Source organism: Mus musculus, chromosome 12 (assembly GCF_000001635.26).
Source record: "Mus musculus strain C57BL/6J chromosome 12, GRCm38.p6 C57BL/6J".
Classification (NCBI taxonomy): domain Eukaryota; kingdom Metazoa; phylum Chordata; class Mammalia; order Rodentia; family Muridae; genus Mus; species Mus musculus.
Genome location: NC_000078.6, coordinates 19,317,791 through 19,337,823, shown reverse-complemented (window position 1 = coordinate 19,337,823; position 20,033 = coordinate 19,317,791). Strand labels below are relative to the sequence as shown.

General features: G+C 47.3%; 1 pseudogene; it reads right to left on the bottom strand.

Moving 5' to 3' along the window:
- Window positions 2,466–8,790, bottom strand: Gm9255 (predicted pseudogene 9255; annotated as a pseudogene).

Here is a 20,033-nt window from a genome sequence, read left to right as displayed (position 1 = left end):
CGGCTCTGCACCCTTCCTTCCTGCCCCATCCTCCTCTCTGTACCCTTTGTGCAGGCGGCTTTCTGCTCAGGCTCACTTCTGAGTACCCTTCCCCTGTGGTCCATCCTGTGGTAAATAACCAGCTTAGAAATCACAACGGACTAGTTTCTAAGCTGCATTTACCAGAAAAGGCTACATGTCTAGAAGGCTTTGCAGGGCCATGTGCTAATTTTAGCTTGGATCAAAGAAAATGCACTTTCATGATTTGTCGATTATATTTAACAGCTGCAGCTGATGCTGGAGTGACTCTGAAGTCCGTGTCATGAGCTTACAGCATAGCTCTGAGCACAAGTGACACCATTGGTGGTGCTTCTGTTTTTTTGGCTAAATTCTACACTTTGAGGGGTCTTTCCTTACTGAGACAGTCTCTGAGAAACCTAGTAAGTGAACTCCCACGAAAGCAAGGGGGAGGGAAACACACTATCTTCTTGATATCAATTTTCTGATCCACAAATTTTCAGTCACTCACTAGCATATTGATTCTTCCATCCATGAATTCTGATGTTGGAGGTCTGTAAACAGAAGCCCCAGACTCAACCAGTGGAAAAACAGTCCTGCAGGCTGCAGAAGCAGCAATTGAGTAGTGCACCAGTGCCATCTAAGGCTCACATTTAGTGTTGCACCATAGGGTGGCTCTTGAATATCTTTGAATCGAGACTTGTTAGACTGTTCCTTGGCCTTTCAATGAGAACAATTTAGTCAACGTCAATGGCTCCCAGAAAAAGGAAGTCCCATGGACAAGGCTAGCTCAAGGTTTGGCCACAAAACAGCTTCTTCCTTGAATAAGTTCTTCCTTTTCTTTTTAAAGGTTTATCTAAATTTATTTCAAATGCATTTTTGCTTGTATGTATGTCTGTGTGAGGGTGCCACATCACCTGGAACAGGTGTTAAAGACAGTTGTGAGCTGATATATGGGTGCTAGGGAATTGAACTCAGGGCCTCTGGAAGTGCCACCAGTGCTCTTAACCACCAAGTCCTAATTAGTACTTTCTATGACAGTTGTCACGTTTTGTTTTTGAGGCGTGGTCTCACTATGGAACCCTGACTGGCCTCAAACTCAGTATGTAGCTAGGAATGGCCTTGGATTCCTGATGCAATTGTCAGGTCCCCAGACTGCTGGGGTTGTAAGCACAGGTGGAAGCCAAAGGACAACTTATGGGAGTCGGTTCTTCCCTTTCACCATGCGGGTCTGGGAGATCAGACTTGGTCTCTGATCTTGTATTTTTGAGCTTAGGTCTCCCTATGGAGTCCAGGTTGTCCTAGAACTCATGACTTTCCTGCCTCAGCCGACCCTTTCTGTGCTCTTATTTCTGCCCCTCACTGTACTCTCACATCTTGTGTGTCTTTAAGTTCTCCATTTGAGAAGACTCCCAAGGCTGGAGAGATGGCTCAGTTATTAAGAGCACTGACTGGTCTACCTAAGGTCCTGAGTTCCAATCCCAGCAATCAGATGGTGGCAGAAAGAGAGAGAGAGAGAGAGAGAGAGAGAGAGAAGTCTTCATAACTGGGCAGACACATCCATCCATCCTCTTATTCCCCATTATTTGAATAAGTGATCCTGAACTTGCTGTGTAACCTTCCCTCAGCCTGAAGCTGGCTGAGCCAGACCTTGACCTTGCTGCCACTAAGGAGATAACCTAGGGTGGAGCCTTCCTCCCTAGATCACTCAATTGTTCAGAAACTGTCTCTGTTCCTCTTCAAGAAACTGCTACCTGCTGAGAGGCCGCAGAGCTATTCCGGAGAGTATGCCCTATCCTGCACATCATCATCTGCAGCTGGTTCCAAGCTCCAAGGATGAATTGGTGGGAATAAGCCTCCCCGCCTTCCTGCCCTTTATAAGTGCATTTGTCATTAAACATTTGAACCCTGATCAGAACATTGTCTTGGCTCCATTTCTCTCTCGTCCTCCTAGTTTCCCTTTCTTTAAGTGCCAGCCAGCCACTCAGGTGTACCCCGTCCATGTGAGCCGCCGGACGGCTTGCAAGATTGGTGGGTGACATTAGGCAAGGCATATATTTGGCCCTGAGGGACTGCTTCTGTCCAATATCTAAAACACCTTCTAGCCAACAGCACCTTTCTCCTTGAGGTGAGGTGGGAGCAAGGACAATGTCTGACCAACCTCAGAGTCTCCAGTGCTCACCCAGGACAGGTGCTCAGTGGGTGCTTCCTGAACATCTTCAGACGGTTTGGGGCTCAGTCTACGGGTTCTGTGGCTTTAAGCAGGAGGGCCAATGGCCTTGCTGTATGTGGAGCCCACTGAGTGGGGAAAGGCTGACATGGACTCCTCTCTGACTAAATTCTCGGCTGTTCTAGACATCCAAGAACTTTCCCCGTATCTACCACTTATCTCCTTCATCCCCACACTCACTGGAGAGTGAACCATGAACAGGGTGCTTGCGGCAACACAGGAAACTCACAGACCTTGGTTTATTTGATCATTTTAATATGCCAGATCAATGGAAAGGAAGGATGGAGCACACAGGAACACCTGTGTTTGCAGGACAGAGGGCAGATGTCCACAGCCTTGGGCATGCATGTATCTCCTGTGTAATTAGGCAAATGAATACTTAAATACCACAGCACAGCCAGACTTGGGGGTGGGGAGAATCACAGGCCACAGGGGACCATGCTTTAAAGGCAGTCAGAGGCTTTAAATACAGGGGCTGAACCTTCTCCCTTTATACAAAACTTATATATTAAAAATAAGGATACCACGGTATATACATGCAAGCAGCTTTGGTCAGAGCAAATGAACAAGGGAGGTGGAGCCATGCACAGGAAGTGCTTGCCTATCTACTGTCCATCTTCTTCATCCTCACAAAGTCACCTGGGATCATAGAATAAATCAGCTGGTCTCGGTAAGATACTGAAAAGTCCTGTCTGGTGTCCTTAAGGGCCTCCAGGCACTCTGTGGGCAGGGAAGAAGCCCTTCAGCCCAGAACACTTGAAACCTTGGAAGGAACCAGCCTGGACTGGATGGGGAGGGACATCTATTGGATCAGACAGAGGAGGGAGCTGCATCCAGCCAGACCAGGAGAGTGTGTTATGCTGTCTGGACCCAGGTCCCGAGAGAGCAGGAGAAATCACAGAGAAAACCACTGTATCAAGCAAAGCTGAAGATGGCAGGTCAAGCCTGTGTTTCTCACAACTGTGTAAAAGCCCATTCCCCTCAGAACTGGCTAGCACTGCTGGGGTCACACTGCAGCAACCGGACAATGGATGGGTCTCTCTTGGCACCTTTGTTGAATTTATCCAGGGACATTTTGCCTGAGGAATGGAAGAGGGAGACTTAGGATTAGCCAGTTCTCTGGTTAAAGTCTGGAACCCTCTGGAAAATGGACAATGTCCAGTCTCCTCTCTCTCTCTCTCTCTCTCTCTCTCTCTCTCTCTCTCTCTCTCTCTCTCTCTCTCTCTCTCTCACACACACACACACACACATACACACACATATGTGGACCTATGCCATTTTGAGTCACACAAGTGGTCAGAGGAAAACTTATAAGAGCTGGTTCTCCTTTCAAGGTGTACGTCCTGAGGATTGAGCACTAGTCATGAGGTTAGGTTTGGTAATGAACTCTATGGCCTGAAGTAAGCTGATAGCCCCACCTAGAGGCCTGGAGAGCCACCACGATCTGGGGCAACTGGGGAGAAAGGACAAATTATGACTGCAGGTCAAATTGCATTTCTGTTACTGTGATAAAAATCCCCTGACTAAAAGCAACTTGAGGGAGGAAGTTTTCTTTGGTTTACTTCTAGGTTACAATTCATCACTTCAGGAAGTCAAGGCTTTAAAACCTCACAGGGCAGGGAGAATAGAGGTATGAGCACCTGGCTCATAATGAGACTCTGCACTTTTTTCTGATACTCTTCTTTTCCCTTTATTACACTGTTCAGGCCCCCTGTCTAGACAGTAGTAATGGGGTTTCCCACATCAATTAACCATCAACACAACCCCCAACAGGCATGCTCATAGGCTGCCATGATCTAGATGGATGGTTCTCAGCCTTCCTAATGCTGTGACCCTTTAATGCAGTTCCTTGTGTTGTAGTGACCCTCAACCATAAGATTATTTTCACTGCTACTTCATAACGGTAATTACACTATTGTTATGAATCTGAATATGAATATCTGTGTTTTCTGTTGGTCTTATGCCACCTCTGTGAAAAGTTCATTTGATCCCCCAAAGGGGTTGGAACCCATAGGTTGAGAACCACTGAGTTTGATAATTCTTCATTAAGATTCTTCTGAGCTGAGCAGTGGTGGCACACATCTTTAATCCCAGTACTCAGGAGGCAGACTGGTGGATCTCTGAGTTTGAAGCCAACATGCTCTAAACAGCAAGTTCTAGGACAGCCAGGGCTACACGGAGAATCCTTGTCTCTAAAAAACAAACCAACAAGCAAAAAAAGACTCTCCTTTATGGCTGGTGAGATGGCTCAGCAGTTAAGAGCAGTTGCTGCTTTTTCAGAGGGTCCTGGATAAAGTTCCCAGCATCCATAGGGCGGTTCCCAATCATTTGTAACTCCAGTTCCAGGGCGACCCAGTGCACTTTTCTGGCCTCTAACATATTACACAAACATACATTCAGTTAAACACTCATGTAGAAAATAAATACTAAATCTAAATTAAAATAAAAATTTAAATAATTAAAAAAAAGAATTCTGAGGTGATCCTAAACTGAGTCAAGTTGACAGTTAAAACTATCACAGTGCCCCCTAGTGTAGACTCTAGCCAGCTTCGGGTGTTGAGAGCTATCCACCTTTGCTGTCCTATTCTTGTCCTATTCTGTACCAGTTTCTCTGACAGCCCAGACTTCTCATCTCTTGAGTGCTAGCAAGTGGCCCCTGGCTTACAGGGCAGAGTATGCGCTCAATGGCCTCCATAGTGAGACACAAACAATTGGACAAGTGCACAGTGGGAGCACGGTCTACACTCTGAAACTGCTAAAGCTCCTGGCTTTGACAATCAGAAACAATGGCCCTCCATGTTAAGTGTGCCACCAACATAGTGCTACTTTAGCCTCACAACCACGCCACTGGGCTTATCCCCATTTCACAGAGAAGAAAGCCAAGCCTGGGAAGTGGGCAAGCCTCAGTATGGTCTGTTGGAACACAAGCCTCCGTGTCAGAGTACACAAGAGAGTAAAGAACACTTTAGAAAATGGCTGAAAGGCAGCACCAGGCAAGAGGCTGCACTGCTTTGAGTGCATTGAAAAGCATTACCTTGGTGTCTGGAAAGCTTTTGCTGTCTACAGTTCCATGGAGCCTTGAGTCCCGCTGAGCACGGTCCTCAGCTCATCTGCACAGAGCACTGGAGGCTGTTCAGTGCTCTTTCCTGTGCAATAGCTTACATTCAATCTAAGTGCGACCTGGGGAGCCTTTCACGCCTTAATGCTGCATTTCCTGTTGGAACAAAACCCAACCAGTCTTGGCTCTACAAAGCCACAGAATGGCAGAATCAACTCACCATGCAGCTACCTCACCCTTGCTGAGGTCCTGTGAGAAACTCAGCCAAGGCACAGCAGGACCTCTCACCACCTCACCTCCTCCTGAGACCTGCCTTTTTGCATCTGTGGTAGAACCTCAGACTCCTAGTACGATGAGGCTCAGTGGCTTCTATGTTTGATGAGCCCCATGAGACCGCAGTGCCTCACATCACAGGATGATGGCCTGGTTCAGATTCTCAAGACTCAAAGCCCCTTGATTCAGTGTCTCACCTCTCAGCCACCAGTATGACCTTCCTCCCCTCTACATATATAATTGTGGAAGTAGTAAGACCACTGTTTCTCTCAAAATGTGTGCTAGCTAATTTTATGTCAGCTTGATACAAGTTTTAGTTATCAGGAAAGAGGGAGCCTCAGTTGCGAAAATGTCTGTATAAAATGTCTGCCGGAAAACTTGTAGGGCGTTTTCTCTCTCTCTCTCTCTCTCTCTCTCTCTCTCTCTCTCTCTCTCTCTCTCTCTCCCTCTCCCTCTCCCTCTCCCTCTCCCTCTCCCTCTCCCTCTCTCTCTCTCTCTCTCTCTGTGTGTGTGTATGTGTGTGTGTGTGTACCTCCCTCCCTCTCTCCCTCCTTTCCCCTCTTTTGTTTTGTTTTTTTTATTGAAACAGGGTTTCTCTATGTAACAGCCCTGACTGTCCTAGAACTCACCTTTTAGACCAGGTTAGCCTTGAGCTCACAGACAGCCTCCTGTCTCCTATGAGCTCCGATTAAAGACATGTGCCACCATGCCTGACCAGAGGGTATTTTCTTAATTAGTAATTGATGGAGGAGGGCCAACCCTGTAGGTGGTACAACCCTGGGCTAGTGATCCTGAGTTCTATAAGAAAGCAGGCTGAGCAAGCCACGGGGAGAAAGCCAGTAAGTAGCAACCCTTTCATGGTCTCTGTATCAGCTCCTGCCTTCAGGTTCCTGCCCTGTTTGAGTCCTGCCCTCACTGCTTTTGATGATGAACAGTTATATGGAAACTGTGAGTGAATAAACCCTTTCCTCCCCAAGTTACTTGTGGCCATGGTGTCTCATCACAGCAATGGAAACCCTAACTCAGACAACTTGGATGAAGCCTACAGCTCAGAGGGTCTACTGACAATGCCCATGGTTATAGAGCCCTAGGAAGGGTGCAGGATGCAGGCTAGGTGTACCTGACCCTGAATTCTAGTCTCCCTCCCTCAACCAGAGCTGAATCCATTGGGCTGGAAAAGGGCAAGCCTGCATACGGCAGAGACTGTATACCAAACACCTCTGTGCATTCAACAGTTTCACAGACTCACCTACTCCCCTCTCCCCACCCCCACCCCCTCTCCCAATCCCCTCTTCCCACCCCACGTGCTCACTCCTACCATGTTTCCTACCTTCATTGTTTGTGTCCATCTGCCTGAAGATCTTGTCTGTTCGATTCTCAGGCATGGACTTGTCCTCAGGCATCTTCATCACGGAGGACACCATCTTGTAGATGGCCTGCAAAGGGGCATCTGTGAGTGTGCTCTGGAGGACGGAGGGTGGGTTATGGTCCTCGCTCTGCTAACCAAGGAGCATGGACAGGGCAGAGTCAGGACCCTTCTCTCATCACAACAAGTCTCACAGACAAGGTGCTGGGCAAAGGGAGCCAGGAAAGTTTAAGTGACGTTCAAGAGCACAGGATACAGCTGGGGCGTGGAAGAATGGAGGGCTCCTTGGTTCAGAGTAGAGGGGAGGTTGTGTGACAAAGCATCTGTCTGAAAGGAAAATCTTTGGTGGGGAGCTGGGAAATCCTGGAGGGAAGGTCAAAGGGGAAATACATTGATCCCTGCCCAACCATGGGTCCTGAATCTGCAGATTCAACAAACTACAGGTGGGAAATTGTCTAGAAAATGAAACTGGAGGCACACAGTTTCTTGTTATTTCCCAAATGATACAAATTATTATTAACATCTATAGATATTGTATTAGGCACTGTATATAAGTACTTTACTTATTTTATGGATGTATGTAATTATTTATTTGGGGGAGATGATCTCACGTGGAATTCAGAGGACAACTTGTGGAAGCTGGTCCTCTTTTCCTACCATGTGGGACTTAGGGATCGAACCCAGGCTGCCAGGCTTGGTAGCAAGTACCTTTACCCACAGAGTCAGCCCACTGGACCAAATACAGAGATGGTTTAGAGCATGGAGCAGGAAGGATGCAGGGTGCACATAAGCTTTGCTCCTGTGAAGAACTGACTGCTGACACATCCTTTACTGTGTCATTCTGATTTCTATAGGAAGCCCTATAGACAGCTAATGTGTGTGTATGCTATACATGTGTGTGCAGATGAACACCCACTCGTGCAGAGGCCAAACAGGAATCCCGGTGTTCACAAGGTTCCCTTTTCTCTATCACTGAACCCGGCCGGGGCTTACCATTGTAGCTAGGCTGCCTGCTCAGCAAGCTTCTGGGACTCACTTGTCCCCTAGTTCTAGGGTTTCGGGCATGCTCAGCCACTTCTGACTTTTCCATGGGTGTTGGGATCAGAACTCAGGTCCTCATGATGGGTATCAAGTGTTCTTCAACACTGAGCCATTTTCCCAGTTCTTGCTTTGACAATTCTTAATCACCTATCTGAGCCTCAGATCTCATTAGAGGTTAAAAAATATAAAAGACCCGTTTTATAGAATTGTGTGAATAAACCTGATGGATGAGCTCAGCTGGGGCCTGATGTCCAGCAAGCAATCGATAGATGCTTGGCTTCTATTGTTATTCTGTGCAAAGACATGCAGTCCTTTAGTACACCAAGTAGCAAGTGGGCAGAGGAAATACCTGGTGCATGGGACCGGGGATGGGGGTCCTGGATGCCTGCACTCCCCATGTGCCAGGCCCTGTCAAGTGCAGGTACCTGCACTAACTCCAGCATTTCACTGAAGCTGATGTAGCCATTGCTGTCTAGGTCAGACATGCTGAAGGCCCACTTCAGCTTCTGTTCCAGCTTGCCCCGAGAGGTCAGGCTCAGAGCAATGATGAACACTCAGAAGTTGATAGTGCCGTCACTGTTGGTGTCACACGTGTGGAAGACATGTTCAGTGAACTTGGAGGTGTCTCTGTAGGGGAAGAAGTTGGCCTAGATCTTAAAATTGTCCACAGTCAGGTGGCCAGTGGGACAGTCATTGAGGGAGTCCTTCTACCACTCCTGAAGCTCATGGTCAGTGAACTCCCTGTGTTTCCGCAGGTCCTGCAGCACCTCAGGACCCAGCTTGCTGTTCTGCTTGCCTATGGCAGCTGGCAGTGGAGACTAAACCTTCAAGGCCAAGACACAAGGTAAGCTGTGTATACCTGAAACCCCATGTCTGGCTTCCTATCACACCCTACCACCACGCTGGCTAAGCAATATCCTCTGTATGTCCAGTGCCATCCATTACAGCAGTGGTTCTCAGCCATCCTAAAGCTGCAACCCCTTAATACAGTTCCTCATGTTGTGGTGAACCCCCAGCTATAAAGTGATTTTCATTGCTACTTCATAACTGTAATTTAGCTATGGTTATGAATCATAATGTAACTATCTGATATGCAGGAGCATCTTAGGTGACTTCCTCTGAAAGGGTCATTCCATCGTCAAAGGGGTTATGATAACACAGGTTGAGATCTTCTGGGCCAGAAGAATTCAAGACTATGATAGTGCAAGCTCTGGCTTTTAGTATTTCCAGGATGACTCTCCTCAGAAGGTACAAAATGGTTCTATATAACATGGCAAAACCCAGAACACTCTAGGAAAGACAGAAAGAATATCTTTTTATGTCTAAATACAGTCTACTTGAAGCATGCATGCAGAATCGTGGTATAAGGGGACAGGGAGAGGCAAGCCTAAATCGGTGGAATGAAACTTTGTTACATGTCCTGTAAGGGTTACACAAGAGGCAGGATCGAGACAAACCCGCTCAGCTCATCAGCTTGGGGCACAGGGGTCTCATGGACCCAATCCTGACTCTTTGCTTTGAACAGCTAGTTCTTTTTCTCGTGGGGGACCCGGTGTGTTTGTTTCTTTCCTTGTCACAGATACATTTGCTGATGCTGCATAGTAAATAAATCATGCCTGTGTAGGTGGATGCTAGTGGTTCACATTCTAGCTAACACAGCTAGGGTAAATTTAGAACTAGGTTGACACCCATCCTGAGTGGACTCAGGGATGAAACTGGAGAACAGGAACATGGCTTTGTCCCTTCAAAGTTTAACTTCATTTATCAGCAACCCTAATTTTATAAATGACATTTAAAAACCCCATTCTTACGCAGATTTCTGGATTAATCTGGGTAAGTAGGGTTTCATGTGGACCCAGGTATAAAAGCTTTGAAGCATGTTGACAGGGGGTATAGAGACCCCCCCAATACCTCCTTGTCCCCCTCCATACAATACTGGGAGAAGTTACCAGCACATGCCATGATGTTTTTAACCCTAGAAGAGACACCTGGGAAACTTATGGGAGGCCCCACTCTTTACTATGCCTATGAGATATTGTTCTGCCAGAGAGATCTAGAATTGGCATCAATCGCTTGGTGAATGTTGATGTGAATGTTAACAGTTGAAACAGCCCCCATGGAAATTCAGGACTGTGCTTCCTTGGCCAGCACACTGCACTGCAGTCTCCCACAAGGCCCAAGTGTGAGATCCTGCAGTGATTGGCCATTGGCCATTAATACTCATTCACTAACCTACCTCAATTTTGATTTCTTTCTTTCACAATAATACACCTGCATAGCTCAGTTATTTTTGAAATGTGTAGAAGAACTAGTGTGGGTGAGTCTCCTCTACCCAAGTCCCAAAGGAATCCACTCTGAACTGCTCAGAGGCTTATGAATTCTAAGCAATAGGTGCTAGGTCCTGTTAAGGAAGATGAGACATGCACTCAGTATTACCTGCTACCGCCCGTCTTCTTCACCTCTTTCCCAAGATGTTAGCGTTCTATGTACATATTTTAATTACTTATCTACAGGACTGGGAGATATTTAAAGTTCCTTGTCCAACACAGACATATGGCAGCTTGATATTGCCTTTCAAAGCACACATTTACTTATCTAAACATGCCCTCCCCTGTACAAACAACCAACTCAAATGTCCACAGTATCTTGATCAGAAATAATCATCAATTCAGGTAGCCAGGTGCCACATATCTGTAATTCCATAACCGGAGGGTAGAGGCAGGATTATCAGGAGTTCAAGGTCATCTATGACTATATAGAAAGTTCATGGCCAGCCTGAGCTACATGAGACCCTGTCTAAAAAAGTTATATTAAAAGAAAGACAACAGGAAGTCCAATAGTGGTACATGCCTTTAACCCCAGCATTCAGTGACAGTGAAGACAGATAAGAGTTCAAGGAAGGCTACCCTGGGCTACAGAGCAAGTTCTAGGATAGCCAGGACTACACAGAGAAACACTGTCTGTCTCTCAAAGACATATACACAAACACACACACAAACATACACACGGGCAGGTGGGGAGAGAGAGAGAGAGAGAGACTGAGAAACAGAGACAGAGAGACACAGAGAGATCTACAAATGGAAGATTATGCACAAGGGCATGTGGTGATTGATGCCATCTGTGAGAAGAAGTCCGATGGGTTTGTGAGTGAAGGCCTCCTGTGGAAGAACTTACTGGAAAGGTAAAGTTGACTGAAGTGGGGAATTGGCTAAATGGACAGGTACCTTGTAGGCCCTTTTGTCGTGTTTTCCTTTGTAATTTTATTTGTTTATTTGTTTTCTGAGATCGGGTATCATGTAGCTAGAAAGGAGCGAAGACACTACGGTCTTCTCAAAGCAGTTTATTCAGAAACCTTTCAACATGCATGCATGAATCTCTCTCCAGGAATAGTATCTTGTGTATCTCTCTGCCCCCAATCGCAATCCCTTATATAACCCCTCAACCATGCCCCATCAGCCCAGTCCATGTAACAGCAGTCCATTGGCCAGAATCATAACTCGTCATATGGTCCGATCTTGCATCATGGTGCACCTGCGCAGTTCTCACGATGGTCGTGGCTTATTTTCAGGTGTATGAGGAAGTCGGGTGCAAGTCATAAGACTTGGTGCAGTCCCGGGCGCCATCTTGGGACTGCTGCCACACCCACTCCCCACATCTCCCCCTTCTGTACCTATTGGCAGACAGAATGTCTGTCTTAGGTTGCACCCTGCGGCAATGCCCCTTACCCATCATCGGGAGACAAACAGCATTGGTTTGATACCTGTCTTAGGTTGGTGACACGCCCAGGGTGTCTTACCCATCATTGACTACTTCTCTAGTATGCCAAGCCACACATGAGGAGATTGTCCTGTTTTCGCTGCCGCAAAAGCCTGTATCATCAAGGTTAGGGCTCCGCACTGACGACTCTGCATGCAAGTGCACCAGAAGGCCAGGATGCTGATTAATATCAGACACAGGGCAAGTCCATCAATTCCGGCTCACTCTTTCAAGCAGGAGACAGCGGTCAGCAATTTAAAGCTTCTGCAACATCAACGGTTAAATTATTCACAGCCGCGGCAGTTTGTAAGGGATATGGCCGCACCAGTGGCTGTGGTGGCAGAGATTGCTACAGCAGTGACAATGGCTGCAGCAATACCAAAAATCCCTCTTAGGTCCAAACAAAGTCATAGCAGAAGGAGCCTGAAAGGGCCAAGGTACAAAGCGAGGCATCCTAGTCACAACAGCTAAATGATATTCAGATGCATTCCAGCACATACTATCATAACAAATATCACTATTACAATTAACAACATTATTCTCATAACTACCATTATAAACAATAAACACAAAAAGAGGCCACATAAAAACAGGCGTAGCCTGAAAAGAAACATTCCTCCCTCCAGCAAATTGGAATACAGAAGTTTTAAACATATTTGAACCATTCCAATAAAAACTTGCATTGCCCCAGGCCCCTCCCACCACCATGCTTAAGGGAGAAAGATCAGTGCAACTACCTTGCTTCTACAACAGTTTAGTGTCCTCTTTTCTTATCACATACAGCCTGGGCTTCAACCACAAGTCAGCCAACCGCTCCCTTGCTCACTGGACATTGAGCTTGACAGGGTGGCCAGTTCTGGCTGGAAGTACCCCCCAGAAGCTAGCTACATCCAGCTCTGAACAGGAGCACACAATACCAACTTCTCCAGCCACAGAGAGTCTGCCCTAAGAGGACAAATGTGACTGCTGGTGGCTGAGGGGGTCACCACAGTCCTAGGATAAGCATACAGATGAGCTGTTCTCCATGGAGCCCACTACCCAGGGCTCTAATTCACACCCCAACATAGAGTAAGACCATATCATGGCTCTTTGGGAAAGGATAGAAATGCCCTGGTTTTATTGTAGGTAATTCATTTTGGAAACTCAATTAACAAAACACAAGTAAAGTTGAAGCCACCCTGGGAACACGGAGGTGTAGGTAAGAATAGGGCAGCCAACAGTGGGAGGGTGGTATACCTGGTGATGTTTGGTCCAAAGAATCCCTTAGTGGAGCAGGACAAGAGGTGCAAAAAGAGATGTCTGGGGACAATCCAGGAATACTGATGGAGAAGGAAGGGAGGAAGGAGGGGAGGAGAAAGGAAGGAAAGAAGGAGGGAAGGAAGGAAGAAATGAGGGAGAGGGAAAAGGAGGGCATGGGAGGGAGAAGGGAACTGGAGTACCTAGAGGAAGGGACAATGAGCTGAGCCAGGAGGTGACTACTAGGATGTTGCTGTCAGAGGCAGGCCCTCGGGAGGCCCTCAGGCAGGAGACAAAACTGTGAAACAATGTGAACAGGAGACCCCAGAAAAGAGGGCAGAGTTTGGGGTAGTAGCAGGTAAAAGGTAGAGAAGCCAGGTTGGACCAAGATGGGAGGTGTGGGGTCCCCTGCTCAAATACTACTTTGGAGAGAAAAGACCTAGACCTGGTGAAGCCATGTAGCTCCAAGGCCCTCACCACTGAACCATTCACACAGGGAAACTTACAATGTGTCTCTGACCTGGAGTTCACTTAGAAATGTCACCCATCAGATACATCTTGCTAACCAGAGAACTGACCATCAGAGAGCTGCAGAACCTCTCCTAAGTGAGCCAGGACCTGACTCCAGGATACCCGGCTATGGGATTGTGCGGGTATGACAGTCCAAGAGAATGCAATGTGGAAACAGCTGCATTGCCACCAAAGCCAGCCCCGTGCTTGTGGCTCCTCTTCATGATCAACAGCCCTGCACCCCACAGCCTAGCCAAAGACCCTTGGTTTCCAGCTCATGCACACAGCATCCACTCACCTCATTGAACACACATCACTGCTGTGTCTGTGATTTATCATCTGACAGATGCTACTGAAATGCCAAACTCCTTGTACCTGCTCTGCAGATATCTGCTGGGAGGAGGCTGCAGTGCAGACAGCCTTGGAGGTGTTGGAGGAAAGGCTTCGTTTCCCTTATTTCTCATTCCCTTCCCAATGGCTTGAAGATCTGCTCCTTACCAAATATTTCAGTGGTAGGAGCTCCAGAACACAGGGCTGTGCCTCTGCCCAGCCTTTGCCTCCTCCCTGGTAACAGGCTGCTAATTAGAATTCATGCTTTGCATTGGTTTTGGACTTTCTTGCTGTAGTGGTTATAGTACACACACACACACACACACACACACACACACACACACACACAGATGGCCTTGTTCCCAGGATGTACTAATACTAATTTGGAGGCAGGAAGAACTTTGACATAGTTAGCCTCCAAGCAGATCCCAAGTGACCCTCTGTGGATGCAAAAAGACAAGGCGTAAGCATCAGGAGGATGGAGACCACCCGGGAACCTTCAATCCATGTTTCAGGGCTATCCCTGAGGCGTTGAGGGTTCATGGGATGTAGAAAAGGGAAAAGGAAGGGTCCGAGCCTCAGGACCTGGTTCTGAGGAGCAATGGCTTGAAGATCTGCTCCTGCATGCAATGTCATTCAAAGAAAGAGTGGTGACAATGGGAATGTGTCTGGCCATCTTAAGCACCTGGGACCAATGGCACAAGCAGTATGAGATAAGGAGGAAGAGAGGGTAGGATTGACCCTTTTCTAAAACTCCAGTAAAGAAGGGCTCTATGTAAAGAAGCCTTAGTCCTGGAGGGACTCCATGGAGCATAGTACTACTGCCCTGCCATGTTCCACTACACCCAGATGGGAAAACACACCTTTACAATGCTAAGTGCTGCTGAGACTCTTCAATATCCAATAGCTATCCCTGAGCCACAGGAACTCTCAGCCACTGCAGTCAGTGACAGTGACCCCTATTCCCCTCCAAAGGGGACAAGGATTCAGTACAGACACTTGGGACAGAGGACCAACAGTCATATAGCAAGCAAGCCAAATAATCCTCCAAGAAGGACAAGAAAGCAGACTTCCAGCAGCAGAAAGCCCCCCACCCCGACCTTAGCCTCTTTCTTGACAGATACACCCCATCACCTGGGAGAGTGAATCACCAGAGAAGCCCATACTTGAGCAGGCAGTCAGGACCTGCTCCAGTGTTTTCCAGTCTCTTGGGTTCTTGAAGTATAGATGCTTGAGTCATGCTGGATTGTGGTCCCTACTCTCGAGCGCGCGGCACTACAAATGCACATTCCTAGGCAGGACAACTAGGTGCTCTGGCCAAGAAGATGGAATTTAGAGTCAAAACTGAAGGCCCAGAGGGGATTTTGGAAGATGACAGAGCCTCCAGTGAGTGGTAAGCCATCTCACATGGCTCAGCTAGTGAAGGAAAATGAGATTTTGTAACTTGTGATTCATGTAAAAGAGTTCTCTAGGAGCCCAGATGCCAGGGCAGGGCTCTTGACTGTAGAGATGAAAAAGAATGCAAGGATGCAGACAAGGCTATCTTGTCTGAGTTGACACCATCTGGCCAGAACCTCCCCTCTGTCTACTGCCCCTTGGCACCGGGATAAAGTCATACATCAACTGGTTGCTATGTGAACAAAGATAAGCCCCCAGCCAAGAGGAACAAGGTCCTGATGCCCTTTGGCTGACATGTAATCTTACTGTTAATGTTTGAATGAGCCAATCCCATACCTTTGTTGAAATTCCTCCCACCCCTATCCCTTTTTCTTTCATAAAACCCCTAGCTCTGGAGACTCGGAGTCGACTCCCCTGCCTCCTGTGTGAGGTACGTGTCAGCCCAGAGCTCTGCCAATAAAGCCTCGTGTGTATTGCAACAAGATTCTTGTGTGTTCGTGGGTGCACCCTATCCCTGGATTAGAGTGGGGGTCCCCATATCGGGGGGTCCTACCCTAGGAGTTAGCAGAAAGAGTTCAATTGAGAAATAAAAGACCTAGGTTAGAGCTTGGCTCTGTCCTTTGGGTTTTGATCTATCCTGGCCCCCTTCCCTGCTAACATCCTGAGAGGCAATGAGTTTCCAAGGTGCGTTTAGCTGGTACCCAAAGAAGATCCTGGCCAATAAAATGGCTGTCAAGGCCATGATCTCTTAATGCTCACATTCATGAACCTGCTAAGTGGAGCCCACAAATGCTGGCGGCCTCACAGATGCTTCCTGGGACTCGCCCGTAGATGCCTAACAGAGACCTGGATAAAACATTTAATATGAGAGAACTCATTTTAACTCTCCTGGAGGCACTGAGACAGCAGCAAAGATGTGTTACAGGTTCAGTAGTACACACCCCTTTACTCCTCTGTCATTCATTAAGCAACCGAGCCAGCCTTAGTGATGTTTAGCTGTCTGGGAAAACACCTGGCAAAAAAAGAATGCTTATGCAGGGACAGAAAAAACTGTGCCTGCTCAACTGAAGAAAAATACCTACCTAGCTCCAGCCGTCAGACTAATCCAGGCTTCATTGATCAGACAACCCTACTTTCATCTTTTTAGGAAGGAGGAATGAGGGTCTCTTGGTTTCACACGGCCACCTCTCACTTCAAATTCTAGCAGGGCTTAGATCTGATAGACAACAGCCTTGGAGCATCAAGGACATGTGACTTCACAGTAATGGGAATTGGGGGAGGGAGCTAACAGCCCCTACCCATTCTCCCAGGGTCTGTTATGCTCTTATTGTCCTTAACACACTGAATTGTAAATTTAAAAAAAGACCAAACAAGTAGTTGGTGAGCTCTGTGAAAATATTTAACCAAGCTTGGTACTGCGAGTAAAAAGCTTTGCTAACAGCACAGATGTGCTGTTGCTGGGAAAGGCCCTTGGGAGCTCCAGTGTCCCATTAACCACAGCTCAGTGCTGGCTAGGAACATGCATGGTACAGTTCATCCCACCACACAGCAATCTCATCAGTCAGACTGCCAAACCTCAAGGACTGCTAGACATAGACCCTGGAAAGAAGGTGGTGGGAGACGCGGGTACCAAATCCCTATGAAGCCCTGGACTCAGGAGAGACTGGATGCATTCTCTGAATTTGAACTTCAACAGGCCATCTGGACTTGGCTGATGGAGAGCCTGTTCCATGTCAGGTGGAACAGAAGGTGGCAGGGGGAAATCAGCCTCAACTGTGCTCTTCCTTACAGTGACCAGCAGAATATTGTTCCTCGGCCTCCTCATCCTCGTCTTCCTTGTCCTCGTCCTCGTCCTCCCCCTTGTCCTCCTCCATCCTGCTGTAGTTGAAACTCAAACAGCCTTAGCCTCCACTTCAGTGCAGCCACTTCAGAATGGCCATCAGCTACAGGAGATGCACCTGGCGCCACACAAGCTGCACTGAGTCTGCACGGACACTAGAGGGCGCAGGCTGGCAGATTCCCTAGCTTTCTCCAGACACCCCTTTCAATTTCTAAACTAGGCAAGAAAGCATAGTAGATCTAAACCAGAGCTTCTCAATGGGTGGGCCCCAATTCCTTGGGGACTGCAGGACGCTTCATAGGGGTTGCCTAAAACTACCAGAAAGCACATATCTATATTATGATTTGTAACGATAACAAAAATTACAGTTATGAAGTAGCAATAAAAACAATTTTTTGGTTGGGGTGACCATGACATGAGGAACTGTATTAAAGGGTCACAGCATTAGAAGTTTGAGAACCACTAGTCCAAACTAAGTAAGTCCTTAAGGTAAAATACACAGTTATTGGGCCCGCTTGGTATAAAAAGTTAAATCCAACAGGCTGTGGACATTGTTCACCCCGTTTTTCTTTCCTCTTTCGATGTGGTTGTAGAAAACTCTCATATTATATATGAATGTCATCCTATTTCTTGTACAGTGCTGTGCAGTACCAAGGACTCTGGAGCTGATGCCACCACACTGGGATCCTATTCACAGCGATTAGCATCCTATGGCATCCAGGGATCGATCACTTTACTCACGGATACCATGAGTGAGAGATAATGTGTTCCCATCCCACAGTCCTCCTCAGGTCCACAGACATAGGCTGCAGGGCTACTCTGGACCTCTCTGGAGAAGCCAGCCTGACCCCAGCCAGGAAGGCCGAAGGCTACAGTGAGAGATGTGCCCTCCTCTTCTGAGTGGGACAACACACAGCCACCCAGTGAGATCTATGGGAGTGAGGATAGGGTATTACTGGGTACCAGCATGCAACCTCAGCCTGCCATCTGAGCCACAGTCCATGTCAAGGCACTGTCACTGCAAATCCTTCCTGACTCCCAAGCCATACGACAAGAGCTCAACACCCAACTCCCCAGAGCATCAATGACTTTTGTTTTGTTTTGTTTTTTGGGTTTTTTTTTTCTGTTTTTGTTTTTTTTGTTGTTTTTAAATAATAATAAAAAAAAGGCATCAGAGCCATTGAAATAACTCCCTGGGAAAAGGCACCAGGCACCAAGCCTGATGACTGGAGTTTAAGCCTGAGAACTCATGTGGTAGGAGGAGAGAACTGAATCCCAGAGGTTGTGTCCCCTGACCCACATTCACTGGATCACTTGCCCATCACACACAAACCAATCCATATGCATAAACCTTAAGCAACAAGGTAAAAGTGCGATGTAAAAGGAGAAAGAGGGGCAGCTGGCAAAGCTGCTTGGAAAGCCCCATCCTGCACTGCCAGACCTCTCTCCCTCTGCTCTTTCCCAAGCCCGAGAGGCCCCACAAGAGTTGGGGAACCAGAGAAGGTGGAGAGAAGAACAGGAAATCCCCAAGAACTTTTTTCTTAATAAAAACTGCTACTATAACAGGATGGGAGACATGTGGGTGACTCTCCTCACTAAGCTAGGCTCATCTGGGTCACACCCACTCCAGTCACCCAGGAAGCTCCTACTCACACCCTGCAGCCTGTTCAGACACAAACATCCCACCACTCCTTGGAGGCAGATTTCTAAGACTTCATGGTCACTCTCCCCAACATCCTGAAAGGCATTTCTGATCTTCTGTTAAGACTTACACTTTTGGGACATCATTACTGTGCTTTTCCCCTCTTTGGACCCTGGTAAGTCTGTTTCAGCCCCAGGGTCTCTGCATCTGCAGATCCTCCACCTCTCTGCCCTTCTTGCTGTCTGTTTCAGAGAGGGTCAGTCCTTGGGTATATATGCTTTCTCTTGGAAGAGGCCTCTAGGATTAGCATCAATTCTCATCTACCTTCAGACTCTGGTCCTGCTTTGTTCAGAGCACTTCCTCAGATCAGACACTGAACTCTTCTCTTCTCTTCTCTTCTCTTCTCTTCTCTTCTCTTCTCTTCTCTTCTCTTCTCTTCTCTTCTCTTCTCTTCTCTTTTCATGTGTGTGTGTCTGTGTGTGTGTCTGTGTGTGTGTGTGTGTGTGTGTGTGTGTGTGCAGGTATGTGTGTGTGTATGTTGCACACTATATTAGTTAGAGTTTTACAGCTATGAACAGACACCATGAACATGGCAACTCTTACAAAGGACAGCATTTCATTGGGGCTGGCTTACAGGTTCAGAGGTTTAGTCCATTATCATCAAGGAGGGAACAGGGCATCATCCAGGCAGGCATGGCACAGGAGGAACTGAGAGTTCTATGTCTTCATCTGAAAGCTGCTAGCAGAATACTGACTTCCAGGCAGCTAGGATAAGGGTCGTAAAGCCCACACCCACAGTGACATGCCTACTCCCACAAGGTCACACTTATTCCAAAAGTGGCACACCTTCTAATATTGCCAATCCCTGGGCCGAGCATATACAAACCATCACACACACCCTCATGCACCCTCATGCACAGATACACGCACACTCATGCACACACACACGCACCCTCATGCACACACACATGCACCCTCATGCACACACATATGCACCCTCATGCACACACACACACACCCTCATGCACACACACGCACCCTCATGCACACACACATGCACCCTTATACACATACACACACACATGCTTTCCCATGCAGGATATAGAGGTCAACATGAGAATGTTTTTTCCTTCTTTTTGCTTTTCTTTATTCTGCACTTCTCCCAAGACAGGGTCTCTCTGTGTAGCCCTGGCTATCCTGGAACTCACTCTGTAGACCAGGCTGGCCTCAAACTCACAGAGACCCACCTCCCTCTGCTTCACGAATGCTGTGATTGAAGTTTTGTGCTGTCACTGCCCAGCTAGCTTTTTCGTTTTAAAAAAGACTTTCAAAATTCTATGCACATGTATGTCTGTG